The sequence below is a fragment of the Symsagittifera roscoffensis genome, chromosome 8 (genome assembly GCF_963678635.1).
Source record: "Symsagittifera roscoffensis chromosome 8, txSymRosc1.1, whole genome shotgun sequence".
NCBI lineage: Eukaryota > Metazoa > Xenacoelomorpha > Acoela > Convolutidae > Symsagittifera > Symsagittifera roscoffensis.
The window spans coordinates 28,725,097-28,730,035 of NC_087069.1; positions in this window are offsets into that span (position 1 = coordinate 28,725,097).

A 4,939-nucleotide genomic window follows, 5' to 3' on the forward strand; every position below is an offset into this window, starting at 1 on the left:
CCCCCCCCCCCCCCGATCCTAGTGCACTATATGCATACTACTGGCCTAAAGTACAAATATATCAAAAATACCCCAGCTTACCTACCAAATGAAAATAAAGTAAAGAAGACCTCCCGAGCACCATAAAATAAGCCTTCAACAATTTTTCAAGTAACTCAACCCATTTGTCAAAAAATCAATAAATAATCCAACCAAACTTGAATTTAGCCCCAGAAAATTAAAAAATATTCGACGAACGAATCATTTTCTTAAATGCTTCTCTTTTCTCCAGTCACAATAATAAAAAACATAATCTTAAATTTTGTCATAAAACTTTTTCTCATTTCTAAACTTTTGATAATATTTTTCATTGACGTTTTTGAAGTTTTTATAGTAATCTTAATAATTTTTTGTAACATAATTCTAATTTTTTATACCCTATACGCGCTATTTTCCCATCTCTCCCTACTCATTGACCACATCTACAGGTACGATAATTTAAAATCTATTTAAATGATACGAACAATTTTTAGTAGAACAGATATTTTTCTCCTATTCATAATCTTCCTCACATTTTTATCATCTCTAATTCTGACAATATGCAAATGTATAAAAAAAGGCAATAGTAACATTCGCATTAGCCACAATACTTTTAATTTTATTCATCGAAGAATATTATAACAAACATATACCTTTTTAAACCCTATACAACACACACTTCCAAAATTGCTAACCAACCACCACCAAATCAGTCTTCACCGACATCTTCCCAGGAAAACCCAACAGTACCTACAACTACCCAAAATCCCCAAACATCCTTACGAATCTCATTTCAAGATAACACATACACTTTTGAACGACACGCACGCTTATCTGAACCTCTAGAACCAGTTCAAAGACAAGCATCACTAAGTGAACCAACATATAACTTATACCCTACACTACAACAAGACTTAAATCGAATCCGACACATTAGCCAAAATCAAAATACAATCGAAGTAAATAGACAAATAATACATCCAAGAAGAAATAGAAATTTTCAAACTCCTAGAGTCACCTTTAGCATACTTCAATCTCCAACTTCATCAAGTTCAGAAAATTCTAGTATAACACTTTCAGATACACCAACGCTAACTCCTAATATTCAATCAGAACATCCAGGATCAACACCAACATCAGCACAAATACGTGAAAACCCTTTTAACCCACCTAACCCAAACGAACGTTTACCCTATTGGACAACACAATCCTACTCACAAGGAGAACCAAACTTAGTAAATGACCCAATAGACACTTCATCAGATACAACAGTATCATCTTTACCAGAAACATTATCACTTCCATCGACACCATCAATAAGTCAAATCTCACCATCCTTTTTCCCATTAAATATTTCACACGATATTGATACTCGATACAGTGAACAATCTACAAATATACCTCTAAGATTAGATTGGAATACATTTGTAGCACCACCTCCACTATTTGGACAACATAACGAAAGCCACCGACTACACAGTTGGGCACTTAACAGATTATAATATAGAGAAGATATCCACGAAGATATCCGAGAACATAACGTTCAAATATTAAATGAAAATAGCCTTCAACTAAAGTTTGAAATTACAGTTAAACTTAATAACATCGTACAACATCCTTATCCACTAAGCCCCTCAATTATTACAGCTCAAACACTACCACCACCATTTATAACAACGGAAGTAATATATAAATACGATAGATATACAAAAACCACAATCGGATATATAACATTTTATAAACCATGTTCAGGACTATCGTACACATGTATATTTTAAAGATTTTAACATTTCAACATATCTTTTTTCTAATATTTTCCGACAAAAACACAAATTCATCTTCTCGCACAGGGCCTCAAGATTTACTAGTAACACACTATGATTGTGAAGAAAATGAACAAAAAACACTACAAAAAATGCAATAAATCAAGTAACACAATGCGAAAAAGAACCACAAGCTATAGAAACCACAAACGTAATAGCAACACTATATTCAAAAGCCCGAGCAACTACAGTAATAGGATATAAATTTACAGCAACATTTTCCGAGAAGAAAGTACATTGCCCACAAGTTTCTAACGGAAATAAAAACAGACTTGATTACGAATCATTTTACCAAAGCAATATAGAAAGACTTTTACATCTCAACCCCGATGATTGTAAAACCGAGTTACACAGGTTAAATCTCACAAAAAACAAACACTCAGAAAGAAAAATAGTAAATTTCCAAGTGTTCAGCGATTCAGTACATCAAGCAGAACTTGAACGCTATCAAGGACATAAAAAATTAGACGAAAAATACCCATACAATGGCGCACACGGACGCTTAACTTATGACACCAAAGTTAAACCTTGGATACCACCCATTGGAATAAATAACCCCTCAAATTGTAAAGCAGATACAAAAAATAGAGGATATCAAGAAATAATGTTTTTTGATTGGAACATACAACTTGAAAAAATTCAACTCACACGAGATTTAGCAGATAACACAATAATCTATCAAGGAATTCGATTACCTTGTAAAAATGATCAAGGATATTGTGATGCTACAACAAGAACCCAAGCAACAATTGTTTGGTTTCCCGAAGGTACATGCACAACATTTCAAGTAGCAAAAATACACGCCCGAATGATAAAATTTCATAAAAAATATTTCATCGAATCAATCCCATACGAACAAGTGAACCCATCTCACGAACTAAGCACCGATTTTAGAAATTCACACGATATAGAAAACAAATTAACACGTTTTCAAATCTACCAAGAAACAGAATTTGCATGTAAGTATGCAAACCCACTCTACAAAACACAATACTCCGAAATACTTGTCGAATACGAACAAGGTTTCGACATGCCCACTGGAAAAATCAAAGTTAATCCACACGCAACAGCCATTTATAAAAACGACGGAAAACCCTACACCCCAGTTAATTTTCGTAAATATAATAATCAACACGGTGGAAAATTAACACCAAGTGACAGTAAAAGTACACGATTACAAGAATTATCACTCATGAATACAACATACTTTGGAAACATACATTATGACATTCATTTAGACATGAAATTAGACTACACAATTAATAGAATTTTTCAAGAAATATCACTTTCTGAATTAGAAACACTACATCAACTATGCGAATTAGAAAGAACACAAATCTTACAATCACTCGCATTAGCAGTATTGAAAATACCCTACGCAGGATATTTATTATCAGGAAATAGATCAAATTTTCTTGATTACGAAGGAAACATTTTATGGTTTTATACTTGCACCAAAAAAGTATCACCCTTATACGTTTTTGAAGATAAACGTTGCTACAAAAGAATACCCATATTCTACAAAAACAAAGTACATTTTGTTGATACACTTTCAAGACGAACAAATTTTTGGGATACCGCAGTCCCATGTGGATCAAAAAATAGCCACAATGTCGTACAACTAAACCCTGACAAAGATAAATACTACCTATTAACACCATACCCTACATTAATGCAATCACTAAAAAAGTTTTCACCAGAAAGCATTAGAGCTATTGCTCGAAACCCAAATATAGATTTACAATCCATTGGAATTTATTCTAAATCTGATATACAACATCATATTCGAACACAATAATTCCAAGAATTACTCACACAAATGGATACTATAAAACGACAATCAATTGATCAAAATCTAAGAAAACTTGCAGAAACCGCAGGATTTGCAGACATATACACACAAGATTACAGCGGATATTTTAAAGACATTAAAGATTATATATATTTAAACGGTGAAAAATACAGACCAAAGGATATTTCACCCATAAATATTTTCAGTTTTGTAACCTTAAAAAACAAAACACCCACTTTTCTAGGATGGCCCTACTACAACTTAGAAAGATTGACTATTTTTTACGCCATGTTTAATTTTATTGGATTTCTTTTCTCACTACTAAAAGGAATCTACAATACATGCGCTATACACACACAAGTCAACCGTCAAGCCAGTGTAGCACGCATATTATTTGCAGGATTTTTTCAAATATTCTCCTCATCCATCAACAAAATACTTTTAGACGCACAAATCAAAGAATATAACACGAAACTAGCCACAAGACCAAATACATACGACGAAGAACACAATAATGTAGACACGGTACCTACAGCACCACAAGTACCAACCCTACCACATAATCATCCCTTATCTTTAGTTCCCAGAAATTTTTGAAATTTAGCGATCACAAATAACACAAATTTTCGACCAAACTCAGTACACAGCCCTATTCAGCATAAAACAACAAATCACTCACAAAATGATAATACATATGAACAAATTATAGAACAACCCCACACCACTTTTCAATCTCAAAAAAATCATTTTTTAAGCCCACGATGAGCCGACAAGTTGGATCCCTCCACCGCTCAAATTCCCACCCAGCAAATCTCCAAAACCCAATCCCAATTCTACCACTTTTCGCTTTTCCCCCACCTGATTTTGCAATTATTAATATACCATCTAGCACGAGTTCAGACACTAACTCAGATATTTCAGTTTTTCATACTATTTCACAATTTAATAACTCAGACCTTGAAACTCCCGACGAATTTGCCAACTCTGAACCCTTTTCTTCCACCTATTCCCAAACCAACCCTTCACATTTTTCACAACCCCCTTTTCAACCCATCAATGCCAGTCAACCACTAACATCCCTTTCCACTCCCTCTCATGCATCCCAAATCACCCCAACATATACCCCATCCCTTTCAGACAGATCAACCAACAACTCCCCAAATATTCCACAAATTTCCCCAGAATTAGATAATTATATTACCCTTAAACAGCAAATTATCCATCCCCATACTCTTACCATACATCACCTTTCATCAATAACAACATCATCCGGCCCACCCACACCTACACCGCTATCAGATTATAC